Below are 15,847 nucleotides of genomic sequence, written 5' to 3' on the forward strand. Positions count from 1 at the left end.
GCAGCTTCCTACAAGAAAATCCCTTTTAATGCCCCAATTTTTCCCAGGATGTGGAAGACTCTCATTTCTGTAAGATCAAGGAAGATCATGTAGAAGGCATGTACTTGGACCGGTCTTCTAGATCATAACCTTTGTTGTTGTTATTGTGGCACAGTATATAAGAGTGTTGAGCATAGAATCTAGGGAACTTGAGTTTAAATCTGGCCTCAGATACTTACTAGCTTTGTGGCCCTAGGCTAGTCACTTAATACTGCTTGCCTCAGTTTCCTCATCTATAAAATGAGCTAGAGGAGGAAATGGAAAACCACTCCAGTCATGAAGAGTTGGACACAACTGAAATGACTGAACAAGACTAGTCTTCTAGGTCATAGACTTCTTAGTCCACTAAGTAATGGATTTAGACTCATTTTCTTGGAGTCTAGAATATGACACATCTATTAAGTCAATTAAGTACATACTACATGCCAGGCGCTGTGCTAAGTGCTAGGTGCTGGTGATACAAAAAGAGGCAAAATATAGTCCCTGCCTTCAAGGAGCTCACAACTAATAATATTCTTCTTGTTCTTGGAACATGGTAGAGTCTATATGGTCAAGAGACTGAGGAATAGATTGGCCTCATAGGGCTTCGTCTGGGAGATGTGAAATGCGCGATATTTAACTTGTTTGGAAGGGCAAGAATGTAAAAGACAGCAAAAGGCCAGAGTTAGGTTGGAAAGGGGGGCATTATTCCTTAATATTGATGATTTTGCCAATAATCTGTCATGGGCCGATATGCTTCTTTCTCTGTAATAAATATAATAGTTTGTTTTTTATATTAGTAGGTCTACCAGATGATCAGTTGCTACCAAGATTAGTGATGATCCAACACTCAGTATAGTGCCCAGCACAGAGAAGGCACTTAATAAAAGTATATTGACTATTGGCTGATGGACCAGCAATCAAAGATTATAACAGCGTGGTTTAAATCTATGCACCATAAAAGTGTTTTGCTGGAAAGTCCTACTGATAGAAGCAGGAAAAAATCTGGTAATTTTACTGAAACTTTTGGTTTGAGTATAAAACGGCAGGGTTGGACTACGTGATGCCTAGATTCTCTTCCAAACCCAACATTCTAGAAGATTTATTTGCTGAGGAAAGAAGTTAGAGGTCTTGTAGTACCAGTAACAACTTCCAGAATTGAGTGATAAATTAAAGCCATGGTCACTATCTAATAGGGTGATTAAAAGCTTTAAAGATGTGGTCAAGAACCAGTTAGATATTAATTTTTCACCCCAAAGGTTAAATTAGTATCTTAAATTATTTTCTATAATCTCTAGCGTCCCTGCCTTGGTTTGTGCACTTGTAAATTTCCAAAGGTCTTGGGCATATAGAGATGGGATGTCTATCAGATGTTGAAATGCAAGGATTCCTGGGGATGGGAGAGTGGGTGTAAGGTTGAGGGTAGGGTAGGGTGAACTATTTGATATTAGAGAAAATAGCTCCAGAAAAAAGGCCCATATTTAACCAATTAGGAGCTGAGTCCCAGAGAGATTGAGACTTGCCAGCAATCAGACAAGGAAGAAGTGTCAAAGCAGGTATTCGCACCCAAATATTTTTATTTTAAATCTTCTTTTCATTATACCATGTTCCTGCTACCTGGATGGGGAAGAGATTGTGCTGGCAGAGACTCAGATCTATCAGAGATCATGAGCCAGAAGTAGTAGAGGACCTATGATAAAAGCAGCTCTAATGGATATTCCTGCCCTCTGGATGCCAGTAACACTAGGGAGCCTGTGCTTCAAGGGTCTCAGATTGGGAAATAGAAAACACTCCATGTGTGGACAGTCTTCTGGACATTCTCCCTTCTCTTAACATCATTGGATGAGGTATTTACTGTTCCATCCAGACAGGTAACAGAGTAAAATTACCTGCTACATATTTCCTAGCTTAGGGTTGTTAGTAGATAGAATGCTAGGCCTAGAGGCAAGATGACCCATTGTAGTCAAGGCAGAGCCATAAGGGTTAAAGCCCTCCTCTTCCCACCTCTTAGGCTGCATAGTCAAGGTCATGGGTTGAACTGTGTACAACCTGCCCAGCTGCATGCTCAAGGTTGGAATAGTCAGCAGAGGGAGGTTTGATAATGGCTGTGAGAAACTGTGAGAGACTTGTTTCTCTGCCCTTGTTTGGAATCCTCTCGGTTCCTCCTTGTGCCTGGCAGGTAACGTCATGAATTCCTATGAAGCTGCCCAATTATTGGTTCCTGCTGTTGCTGGGAGGTAACATCATATCTTCCTGTGGGTCTTAACCTATATATGCTTTGTTTGAACCCAATATATCTTTGTCGCTATACATTTCATATAGCGTCCATTCATTACTCTTCATTTCGTTACCCCAAGTAAGGTCACACAGGGCTGGCCGACCCTGGAGATGAGCCTTACAACCCATCTTTGGGTGTTCAAATCTGGCCTCATACACTTATTAGCTGTGTGACCCTGGTAAAGTCGCTTTAGCTTGTTTGCCTCAGTTTCCTCATCTGTAAAAATGAGCTGGAGAAGGAAATGGCAAGCCACTCCATTATCTTTGCCAAGAAAACCCCAAATGTGGATATGTGATTTAAACATAAAGAGTGATATTATAAGTAATTTTGGTGAATATAGAATAGTATGCCTGTCAGATCTATGGAAAAGGAAAGAATTTAAGACCAAACAAGAGATAGAGAACATTTCAAGATGTAAAATGAATAATTTTGATTATATTAAATTTAAAAAGGTTTTGTACAAACAAAATCAATGCAACAAAGATTGGAAGGGAAGCAACAAAATGGGGAAATTTTTATAATAAATTTCTCTGATAAAGGCCCAATTTCTCAAATATATAAAAACTAAGTAAAATTTATAAGTAGTCAAGGGATTTGAATAGGCAGTTTTTAGATGAAGAAATCAAAACTATCAATAATCATATGAATAAAAGTTCTAAATCCCTCTTGATTAGAGAAATGCAAATCAAAATATCTCTGAGATACTACCTAGCAGAGTAGTCAATATGACAGTAAACGAAAATAATAAATGTTGGAGGGGATGTGGCAAAATTGGAACACTAATGCATTGCTGGTGGCATTGTGAATTGATCTGTGAAGATTGGATTTTACTCTCCCCTGATTGTAACAATGAGGTACATATCTCTTCCCTGATTGTGAAGATTTAAATTGTAACTCATGTTTATTTTTAGATTTCAATCTCCAGAAGTGCAAACACAATACTTAAAAGTTAAGTATGAAGATCTGTCCATTTAGATCTAATCACCAAAAGTACAAATATCCCACTTAATCATGAAGTAGGAGGTCTGTGACCCACATGTGCAATAGAGGGTTATGAATCAGAATCGACTAACTGCCTTCTGGGCAGTCCTAAAGCAGAGGAGCAGCTGTGATTGGTAGACCTGGAATTAGGAGAAGTGACACAAGAGAAAATGTCTTTAAAAGTGGAGTTCAACTTGGAACTCTGACTTGGAGTGGAAGCTCCTGTGAGAGAGACTTCTGCTGGAGTTCTACTGGCAGTTCTACTAGAGTGGAGAATTTTCTTCATTCAGAAGAGTGCTGACTGAACCTGTTTCCTGGTGACCCCTTTTCCTTGACCACCTGATGAGTGCAAAGGCTGACTCCATTTCCCTTGGCCTTTCTGGAGGCACTAGCCTCTAGAAAGGCCCATCATCTTGAGACTCCTTTCCCTTGGCAGGGACCTCTGAACTCCTGGTTCACTAGGAGGCCAGAGCAGCTATCCCTTTCTTTTATTTTCTTTTATTTCTCTCTTTCTTAATATCCTCCCTCTTTATTGTAAAATAATCTACCATAAGATCCATTCTGAATTTAGTAATCTATTTGGGATTTAGTAAGTAAATACCTAGCGACCAAACTCTTAAATAATCAAGTCCAACCCTTTAAAAATTAAACCCCTTTCCTCCCTTACAGATCCAACCATCATGGAAGGCAATTTGGAATGGTGCCCAAAGGGATTTAAAAAATTGCATGTCCTTTGAGCCAGTCATACCACTACTAGGTCTGACCCAAAGAGCTAAAAAAAATAGGGATGGACCTGTTTGTACAAAAATGTTTATACTGTATTAGGGTGTTCTTTTTATTGGATTGTTTAAGGTAACTGCAAATGCTGAGCAACCACACTGAGAAATAAGGTAATAGGAAAGACAGACTTCTTCCCTCTCCTCCACCCACCTATCTTTTCAGTTGGAGTCAAGCAGGGATTCAGAATTGATAAGTTGACTAAAGCTTTTAACAGGCAGATCACTCTCTATAATACTGGAAACAGGGGTTTATTTTAAAGGAAGGAAGGGTAAGGTGATATAGATGGAAGAGAGGGAATTTAGGATTTCCTTAAATCTAATATAACTCTCAATATAAATAAGTAAGGTTGAATAGTCTTTAAGAGGGATATTATTAGCAACTTTCAAAGATCTTCAGAGCCAAGCCCCAAATCTTTCAGGGAGAAACCAATAACCAGGAAGGCAGAGATATGTCTCTATAGCTCCTTCTCCAAGGTCCAAGGAAAAAGAGTCAATAAGAAAGTTTGTGTCAACTTGTTCCAACTGCCTTACACCTGGTCCCATTCTCCTTTGGAATTTTCCTTGATGGACACATCTTCTAGCTTCCATTCATTGCATCTGCTTTGCAAGGTTTTTTTTAGCCTTAATCAATCCTTCACAATACCTATGTTTTTTGTAGTGGTGAAAAATTGGAAAATGAGGGGATATCCCTAGATTGGGAAATGGCTAAATAAATTATTGTATATGATGGTGATATAATACTGTAAGGAATATGTATAAGGAATATTGTGCTATGAGGAATGATGAACCAGATGATTTCTTTAAGAACTGGAAAGACCTACATGAACTGATACGGAGTGAGATAATCAGAACCACAAGAACATGATAGTATGATTTATTGCTTGCTTATTTGCATATATGATTTGGGATTTTGGTTTTAAAAGATTATTACAAAAATGAATAATATGAAAATGGGTTTTGAGTGATAATACATGTATTATACAGTGAAAATACTTGTCAGGAGTAGGGAGGGAAGAGAGGAGGGAGACAACACGAATCATGTAACCATGGGAAAATAAATTAATAAATATGTAAATTTTTAAAAGATCTTAAAAAAAATAAATAGGGATCACTGAGAGTCAAACACTGAAAAAAATGATTAAACATTATTTGCTACTTCACCAGTGTGCATTAAGACAAGCCATGGAAACAGATGCCCTATTCAGAAAAAATGCTGCCATCATAGAACCCTTTGAGGTAGAAGTCTCTATTACAGCCTATATAGGACAAGCTCTCAGCTCCAATTTTACTTATCCCTGTGATTTAGTTACTTTTTACTAAGGAAAAAATCTTTTCCCTTTACTGTCTTTTGCTACTCCAGCAGTTCTCAAAGTGTAGCCTGGGGATGCCTGAGAGTCCCAAAGACCTTTTCAGGGGGTCCCCAAGTTTCTAATATGGTAAATATTAGATATAACCCACATAAACAAAAGCTTTAAAAGGGTTAACCTCAGCCTAAACTTCTGACCTTATTTCACATTATTTCTCTTCACATATTCTATTTTCTAGCTCACCCCGATATCTAGCAGTGGCCCATTTCATCTCCGACTCTATTCATTTTCATAAGTAGTTCTCCATACCTGGAATGTACCCCTTCCTTCTTCTTCTCTCTCAGGATCTTCATCTTTCTTCAAAGCTTATCTCAGGAGTCACCTCTTCTGTAAAGCCTTTCCAGGTTGTTAATGCATTCTCCTTCCTCAAACTACTTGTTTTTTAGAGATCTAAAGGCATGTTCTATACTTCCAATAGAATGTTAGCTCTTTGAGGATATGTTCAGTTCCACTTTTGTCTGCATATTTCTAGCCCTTGGTATAGTGTCTAACTCATAGTTGTCACTCAAACGTTTGTTAAATTGAATCAAGGGCAGCTAGATGGTGCAATAAATAGAGCACAGGGCCTGGAGTCAGGAAGATTGAAGTTCCAATTAGACCTCAAACATTTCCTAACTGTGTGACCCTGGCCAAGTAATTTAACCCCTTTTTGCTTTGATTCCTCATCAGTAAAATGGGGACCAATTGGGGGTCATGAAGTCAAACTCAATTAATGACTGACAACAAATTGAATCAAAGAGACCATGATCACAAACATTGTAATTAAACAACTTCTAGTTTAATGGAAATAGAAAGACTTTTATATGAAATGACATTGGATAAAAGCCAAACCAAGAGAACTGTATAAATGTTAATTAACTTTAAAAAGATGTGAATGAGAACAATTATATTCAGATTAAATGCAAAGTTCAATAATAGCTCAAGAGCCCCTATCAATATGCTTCCCATTAACAATCAGTCAAAAGATTTTCTCTTATTCAAATGGCATAGCAAGAACAGGAGTTACAAATGTCCTGCAAAACTTGAGGCACCCTTTCCCTCAAATGCACAGTGTCTGATTTTCCAGTCAGGGTAACAAGGTACAGGCTTAGGATTTGTTAGTAGCAAAGGCATCTCACAACTAACTACTGGTTCAACAGGTTCTAGAAATGTCTTTTTTTTGCAGAATCCTTACCAAATGTCCTTTGGGTACAGCATTTTTGTTAGGTTACTCTACTTTGTTCCCAGAATCTGATCTTCTTCAAAACTGTCCATCTTCTCTTCCATCAGGGGTCATGCTTTTTAAAAGCTTTTCCCTCCTTTGACAAGGCTTTCTGTACCCCTGTCTTTGCTCTTGGCTAGATACAGCATCTCCTACCAGCCAAGTAACTCCCCTTCTAAACTATCTGATTGCTTTCAAAGGATTGAGGACAGAGAAATTCCCTCCTATCTCCCAGCATCAGCAGTCCCTGCAGGCAATCTGTAGTTTGCAATTTAAATTCTTCTTACTCTCCAACTGATGGAATTTGTCCAGGACTTAGCTATTTAAATCCCCCAGAAAAGTAACTATCTTTTCCCCAATTCCCTCCTTCATTCTGTCAGAAAGTCATTTGTACCTTAGAAAGGGATCACATAATGTTATACTTTATTAATACATTAAAAAGGCATTATGCATGACTATATCAATTAAAGGAGAGGGGGAAGGAGTAAAGTGTACGCAGAGGAAAATCACGTTCCTATTCTCTTACACAAGAAAATCTTAAGCAATACAATAAAAAAGGTTTATCATTCACCCAAACTCCCAAAGCCCCAAGATCTCTGAGGAATGCTTAATTTTAATAGCTGTTATTGAGACAACTGACATATAGTAGAAAGAATATTGGATTTGAGGTAATAAAAATAATAACTAGCATTTATGTGGTACATACTATATGCTGGGTCCTGTATGAGGCACTTGATAAATATTATCTCATTTGATTCTCACAACAACCCTGAGTAATAGGTGCTGTTATCACTGTTTTATGTTTGAGGAAACAGAGACAGATTTAAAAGACTTTGCCCAGAGTATCCATTAGAAAGTGTCTGAGGTTGGATGAGAGCTTGGGTCTTTGTGACTCTAGGCCCAGCATTCCATTCACTGCCCCCACCTAATTGCTCTCTAAAGGGGTCAGAAATGATTTTTTTATTTGAAGTTTTTATTTAATTAATTAATTAAGAATATTTTCCCATGGTTACATGATTCATGTTTTTTCCTTCCCCTTCTCCCTCCACCCTCCAGTAGCCAATGAGAAATTCCACTGGGTTTTTACATTTAGGGTGATCGCTTACAGTCTGCATCCCCAATCATATTCCCATCAACCCATATGATCAAACAGTTGTTTTTATTCTATGTTTCTACTTTAGGGGACAGAAATGATGATGATGATGATGATGACGATGACTAATCTTATTCCCATTTTTGACAAGTTTATTAAATGGCCAGATCAGGGAAATGCTGTAGATATAGTTCACTTAAGATTTGAACAAAGCAATTGATGTATTTGATAACTTTGTGCTATTCTAGTAGAATACAAGCTAGATAAGAAATGACAAACACAGAACTGACAGCACTCATAAGTCCCTGAGCCAGATTTAAATGTAATTGAGAAATATTTAACAAAATAAATAAAAATAGAATAGAATAGAATGTTAATATGTAGTTTCCTAAGTCAATATGCTGCCTTCAGAGATCCCATTTCTATTTGATTTTTATACCATTGAACTAGATAATAATATAAATTGGTGAATTCCGAACTATTTGAATGAACTCCAGAGGGCTAATGGTTTGGCATCACCTTAGAAGGAGTCAATGGGTGAAATAAGGTGAGTGTAGTACATCCTAGGGCTACTTTTCAACTTGAACTCCAATGGAATACTTTTGGGTTCTGTGTCTCGCCCTCTGCTGCCTAACATTTTTTAACAATGACTTAGGTAAAGGCATGGATGGTATGTACATCAATCTGCAGAAGACATAGTGTTAGATGAGATAACTAACATACACAAGATAACAGAGTCAAAATTGAGAAAGGTCTTAGTAGACTAGTATAGCAATTCTTAATCTTTTTGATCTCCAGACCTCTTTATACTCTTAAAAATTACTTCAGATCCTTCCCTTAAAAAAAACCTTTTGTTTATATGGGCAACATTATCAATGTTTACCATTAGAAATATTTGGATATATTAGAATTAGAATACATTAGAAATATTAGAAAATAAATATCTTAGGAAACTAGTCTTAAACTAGGAACCCTCTGAAAGGACTTTGAAAAACATAAAGTTAGGACACTCAGATGAATGAAATACAATGGAATCCATAAGGACATATGTAAATCTTATACTTGAGTTAAAAAAAAAATCAATTTCACAAGTACAGAATGTGACTAGACAGACAGCAATAATTCTGCAAAAGAGATGGAGGTTTTAGTAGACTGAGCTCAATATGAATGAATAGGGTGTTATGGCTGCCAAAAAACACCAGTAAAAACTGAAGAAGAAATAGTATCCAGGAACAGAAAAATAATACTTCCAAATGCAGTCCTTTATAGTCAATGCATATCTGAAGAGAGGACTGTGCTCAGTTTGGGACACTCCATTTTAGGAAGAATACTGATAAGCTTTCAAAGGTAGGAAACCAAGATATTGAAAGACTTCAAGGTTTTGCCATATAAAGATGAATAGGAGGCATTTGAGATGTTTGGTCATTTAGCATAGAGATGAGAAAACATGGGGGAACAAAGGGTTTGGGAATGTCTTTAAATGATAGAATGTCTTTAAGTATCTGAAGGGCTGTCAAGTGGAAGAGAATAGGCTTGTCTTGCTTGGTTCCCAGAGAGTAGAACTGGAAGCAATGGGCAGAAGTTACCAAAAGGTAAGCTTAGGTTTGATGTAAAGAAAAACTAGCAATTATTAAAATTAATTTGTGGTTGGATTGATAATATGTTATTATTAGGTGGTCACCAGGGATTTAATTCTAAATCCCAAAATGAATTACTAAAGTCAATAGAATTTATGGTAATTTATTTACAATTTTTACAATAGAAGGAAGATATTAAGGAATGAGAGAGAGAGAGAGAGAGAGAGAGAGAGAGAGAGAGAGAGAGAGAGAGAGAGAGAGAGAGAGAGAAACTCTGGCTTCTTCTGAGACCAGTTAGAATTTCTAAGCCCCAGCCAGGGGAAAAGGGTCTCAAGCAGTTGGACCTTTCCTGGAGGCTTCACATCTCCAGAAATGTGGGGTCACTAAGTCAGTTTTTCACTCACCAATGGTAACAGTCTAAGAGAAGTCTGGGTGTAGGTCTTCCAGTTGCTCCTCCAAGTCAGTGTCCAAATGTCTGAATGTCCGTCTTCCCTTCAGCTCCGAGTGACTGATCCTTCACTCCAAGCCCAGGTGACTGACTGTGTCGGAACTCATCTGAATGTCTGAATCCGAATCCCTCTTCAGTCTTTTTTCCCTCTATTTAAAGACCTTTTTCTCTTGTGTCACCTCCTCTAAATTTTCACATCTACCAATCACAGCAGACGCTTTTCTCCAGGACTGCCTATTCTTTAGTTCTCAACTTCTTTGGTTAGATTTTCTCCAGGACTGCCCATTCTTTACTTCTCACCTTCTCTGGTTAGATTATATCTTTTTGAGTTACTTAACAACTCTTTTGTTAAGTTCACCTTTTGTAGTTACTTAACACTTTTTTGTAGTTAAAACCTAAAAATAGATTGTAGCTTACAATTCTAGCTTCACTATAAAGGAAGTGCGAAGTACCTTCATTGTTACAGGCGATTACACTTTTTTTAAGAGCGAAGTATCTTCATTGTTATAATCAGGAGATAGCTAAATCCAATCTTCACAAAATTAACAAAAAACTATCCCCAAAGTGAAATTGGTTGCACTAAAAATAGTGTGTTCACTCTCACTTGAGGTCTTTAAGCAATGGAAAGATTAGCAGTTCTTAACTCAGTCCACAGAGAGATTTCAGAGGGTCTATGAAATTTGAACTGGAAAAAACTCTTAACAGTAATTTAGCATTTCCTTCATTTTAATTACTTCCCTTAAAATCATTATTCAGAGAAGGGATCCATAGACTTCCCCAGATACACACACAAAAAAAGGTTAAAAATATCTGGAGCTGAATAATCACTTGTTAGGCATGTTGTAAAAGGGGATTTTGTTTCAAATTGGATGAGACATTCAGTCTCTTCTAGTCCTGAGGTCCCTTCCAGTTGTGAAATTCTCTGAAATAACATTTTATGAATCGCTTTTAGAGAGTATGAAGGTGAACCAGAAAGGTTTGATAGCTTTGTTTGCTTTCTCATTCTGGACCTTGGGCAACAATTTGAGGCAAAGGGGTCAATGGAAAAAACAATGAATTTTAAATCAGAACACCTGGGTTCAAATTCCAGCCTGTTATTTACTTAATTCTTTAAAAAGAAAACCCTTACCTTCTATCTTACAATCAATATTATTTATTGGTTCCAAGTCAGAGTGATAAGGACTAAGCAATGGGGATTAAATGACTTGCCCTGGGTCACATATCTAAGAAGTGTCTGAGGCCAGGTTTGGACCCAGGACCTCCTGTCTCTAATCCTGGCTCTCAATCCACTAACATAACTTCCCCCTATTTACTTAATTCTTGTATAAATTTAAATCACTTTGACTAGGCCTCAGTTTCCTCATTTATAGTAGGTAAGATTTCTCAATCCTAGAATCCTAGGTAATTCCATTGATTCAGAAACTGTCAAAGAATCCTGAAGTCATCTTATCATTCTCTGGGTCCTGATGGAGTATCAGATATTTTACTGATCGGAAAAAATCAAGAGGCCTTTTGATATCTTAGTAACCAAATAAAATGTAGACCTTTTCAGTAGATGTTGCCATTTCTCTAGAATCAAAGACTAGAAGCTCTCCATTCCAAATACCAGATTACTGCTTAAGTGGTGAATGTACAGGGGTAAGTATGGAAAGTGTGCTGGAGCCAGCTCTAATTGGTTTGAAGAGCTGATCATTAAAATTTCAAAATAAACATTTACTTCTCTGAGATCAACTCCAGATCAGGGTTTAATTTATTGCTTTGATTGTTTGACTTTAAAAAGTGTTAACAATACAAATTGAACTTAGATGTGCATGAGTGTGTGCATACTTTTTTTTTTCTTCAAGAGATGTGTTTGTTAAACATTTACCAGAATACCCCTGGGTAGATGGGGCAGTTTGTTGGGTGGCTGGCATACCAAGATGGCCTCTAGAGTTTGTTTAAAAGCATCCCCAGCCATTGCAAAGGGCTATTATAGGTTGAGAGGATTTGGAGCTCAGGGACTTGAGTTATAAGAACCTTGTTGTCTTCATGAACTTGGATATTTTGATGCAATTTAACAAGCATCAATTAAATGCCTGCTATGTGCCAGGATGGGTAATGTGGTATTCTGGCAACAGGGATCTCTTTGAGGTCAGAATTATATGGAATTATATTCAGCCTCTGATACACACTACCTAGGTGATCATCTACAAAGCAATGTAACCTCTAGGCATAACCTAGACTTTAAATTGTATTTGACATTCTCTAATCCACAGAAATAGAGAGAGTTTCAGTACAAGGAGTTCTCTATATCTTTGAAATCATAAGTTGAAAGGGGAAAATATGTCAATCATTGTGTTATACACTGAAGGTACAAAGAGAAGTAAGTCATTTTATGACCTTGGACTTTGCTTTCCGCATTTAGAAAATAAAAGAGTTAGATTAGAGGTTTTCCAAGATTTCTTCCAACTCTAATTTCTGGAAATGGAAACTGCTTTTGGTTGTCTAAGGCTGCCTGGGCTCTTGGAGGGTCAATGAAAATAGACTATCCGTTCTAATGGTGTGGAAGAATATTTGGATGCCATTCCTTCAAAGCTCTCTGAGGCCTAAGAAATCTGGCACCCCTCTTCCCCAACATCTCTGGGTGATCCACAATTCTTTAACAAGTCACCACTTGACCTGGATCAATCCAAAGCCCACTGGGGAAGATGACATCACTAAGAAACTCTTTTCTTCTCTCCCAAATAGGCATTTTTTTTCATTTCCTTCAGAGAGAGTATCCTCTGAGGTGTTGAAAAGCTAAAATAACATGTATGGATACATCCATGGACACACATCTGGAGAAGAGAACAAGTGTTCCCTTGACTACACAACTTCAAAGAGTTTAAGAAATCCCAGAAAATATTTTCCTGGAAGCTAAGGGCATTACATAGTTCTAAGAACATGACCAGATATTCAAAATGATCATATCAAATGCTGAAGGCAATTTTCCATTTATCTCCATTGGGAACCACACACAGATCTAATTTCAGAAAAAGCCAAATCTCCTTCAGTCTCCCATAATTCTGATGAATGGGAGCAGGAACTAGCCACTATGACTTGGCTGAGGTCATAGCCATCAATATATTGCATTAATTTGGAGGGTCCCTCCAGAGTGAATTAGCAGCCTGGAAGGTATCCTTCAATTTATCCTGCCCATCCTACTTATGTTGTAACATTGCCTTACTCTGGTACTTGGGATCCTTTATGATCTGTGTTCAACCTTCTATCTCACAGCTCCCATATTGGAGCCTTCCTCTCTAGCCAAGTTGATCTACTCATTGTCTCAAATGCACCTTATGTGTCCACACCTCGAAACCATCATTCTTCACGTCTGCTTTGAAGGTCTTTCCCATTCTCTGCCTACCACAGATCCTTTTCATCCTTCCAGGATCAGCTCATGTCTCATCTCCTCTTTGAAGCCTTGTCTAATGCCCCTCTACTCCCCAAAATGTCTCCCTCTTCTTAATTGCTCTAATAATGAAGGTTTGTACAATTTCCGGGGCATTTACTAGTGCAGTCTTGTATTGTTGGCTATGCTCTTACAAATGTAAAATATAAATATAAACTCACTTTATGAAATAAAAGGAATAGAAATTAATCTAGCCAATTAATTCAGGATCATAGATTTAGAATTTCAAGATAGCTTAGAGGCAACCACCCTCATTTTAAAGTTAAAGAAACTGAGGCAGGGGGGAAGGTTAAACTGCTTGTCCAAAGTCACACAGCTAGTTGTTTAAGGCAGGATTTGAAGCCAGGTCTTAATGCCTACAAACCCAGAGTTGATCCACAATGCCATCATGTCTCTCAAATGTTTCAAAATGAAACTGTAACAGGGGCAGCTGGGTAGCTCAATGGATTGAGAGCCAGGCCTAGAGATGGGAGGTCCTTGGTTCAAACCTGGCCTCAGACACTTCCCAGCTATGTGACCCTGGGCAAGTCACTTGACCCCCATTGCCTAGTCCTTACCACTCTTCTGCCTTGAAGCCAATACACAGTATTGACTCCAAGACGGAAGGTAAGGGTTAAAAAAAAATAAAACTGTAACACTAGAACCAAATGTTACTTGTAAAGTTGGTTTTCATTATGTATCTATTACAATATTCCTATAGAAACAACTGCCCCTAGTAAGATTGTTTTTCCTAACAGTATGTTTTCCCAGAGCCAATTAGCATTGGGAAGTAGATATTTCTCCCTGTCTTAGATCCTCATGAATTTTATAAATTATCAGAGGGCAGGTGCCATGTGTAAAATTTCTTTGTTTTTTTAAGTGGTGAAATAGATAATGTCAAATTTTTGTCAGGAAACCCTGAGTTTGAATCCTGTCTCAGATACTTAACTAGTTGTGTGACCCTGGACATACCAAAACTCTGTCTGCTTCAGTTTCTTCTTGTTTAAAATGGGGAAAATAATGAGACCCACCTCCCATGGCTGTTGTGGGGACAATATAAGGTAACATATATAAAACACATTTTGCAAACACAAAAGTGGATAGAACACTGGGCCTGGAGTCAGGGAGACTCATTTTCCTGTGTTCAAATCTGGCCTGAGACACTTTCTAGCTGGGTAACTCTGGGCAGATCACTTAACCCTGCTTGCCCCTGTTTCCTCCTCTGTGAAATGATCTGGAGAAGAAAATGGCAAACTACTCCAGTATCTTTGCCAAGAAAACCCCAAATGGGGTCCCAGAAGAGTCAAAAGCAGCTGGAAATAACTGAACAGCAACAACAACATTTTTAATATGCTTCTCAATATTTTAACTAAATTTTTGTAGAATCCAGGCACTCAAATAAATGAGTTGACTGAACAATGTTCTTCCTTCCCTTATTTACATCTCGAAGTCAAAACAACTATGCATATGCTCTTGCTAAGTTTCTTCCAGAGCCAAACGTCATTCGTGGTTTTTGTATTACTACAAACCTGCTTTTCCCCACTTCCCTCTACCTTACCATAACAGTTTGTCCATAGTGTCCCTCCAAAGCAAACAAACATAATCCCTACCCTCTGTTCAGGTGGTGATAGAATATGCCAAGGATGAAGCTCTCATTTATATAGTGTTCTGTAGATAACACACCCTTAACATATATTGCATTCAATAAATATTGGACACACATACAGAACCCTGTGGAACTGGGAGTACAGATATTATTTTCCTAATTTTACAGATAGAACTTGTTCCAGGTCAGATAATTAAAAAAGGAATAAGGCCAGAGACTCAACCCAGGCCTCCAAATCCAGTGTTTCTTTCTGTACTCAGCTGTTTTCCAAAAGACTCACAATCACCTCAAAGTTACATTCCTTTGTTAATACATACAAATTGAGATTGAAACTATAGGCTCCTTAATGGCAGAAATATAACTTGTTTTGGGCTTTGGATCTCCATCCTCCTAGCACAGTGCTCTGTACAAAGCAGGCTTAATTAAACTTTGTTGAATTGAACCGAATTGCAGTAAAGGTTAAAGGATGCCAAGTGTTTTCAGTAATAGTGCTGCTAAGCTGCCACTGTATGAAAAAAGACCAGAATATCCCACACATCTTCTTTACCCACCATGTAAACAGGGCCAGGCTTAGATAAAGCATTGGCATTAAGACACTAGACAAAGTACTGGCATTCTGTCTGTCTTTCTTTTCTATACGACTCGTCTTCTCCTTCCCCTTCTGTCTTGGGGTCAGCTCTCTTCCCTGGTGTCAAGTGGCCACTGCCCAGTTTTTCATTTCATCCTCTTAAGCAAAACAAGATATTCTCCCCACCCTCAAACAGCTTGAATTCAGAGAATTAATAAAAAGAGAGTAAGGAAAATGTGGCTCTAATAGATATTGGCCATGTGACCCTGAACAAGTCACTTAAACACTGAATGCCCCTAGGCAACTTTCCCAAGCCATAAATTACAGAGGAGCTGATCTGCTATGACTATACTCATGAAAACAAAGTTCCAGTGAAAATAGAAATAAAAATATAAAGTCTTAATATGTTCTCCTCAAGTCCTGCATCTCATCTTTTTCTTTTAGCCAAACTCCTAGAACAAGATGTCCACACTTATTGTCTCCATTCACTTTTCAACTCCTTGCAATCTGGCTTCTCACCTC

At 37.9% G+C, this 15,847-nt stretch overlaps 1 protein-coding gene across 1 annotated transcript in view; it reads right to left on the reverse strand.

The window, feature by feature from the left end:
• The window catches only part of ENTPD1 (ectonucleoside triphosphate diphosphohydrolase 1), a 111,033-nt gene that overhangs the window by 90,173 nt on the left and 5,013 nt on the right, over positions 1–15,847 (reverse strand). The gene's annotated exons all lie outside the window — the stretch shown is intronic.

Source organism: Monodelphis domestica, chromosome 1, assembly GCF_027887165.1.
Source record: "Monodelphis domestica isolate mMonDom1 chromosome 1, mMonDom1.pri, whole genome shotgun sequence".
In the NCBI taxonomy this organism is placed as follows: Eukaryota; Metazoa; Chordata; class Mammalia; order Didelphimorphia; family Didelphidae; genus Monodelphis; species Monodelphis domestica.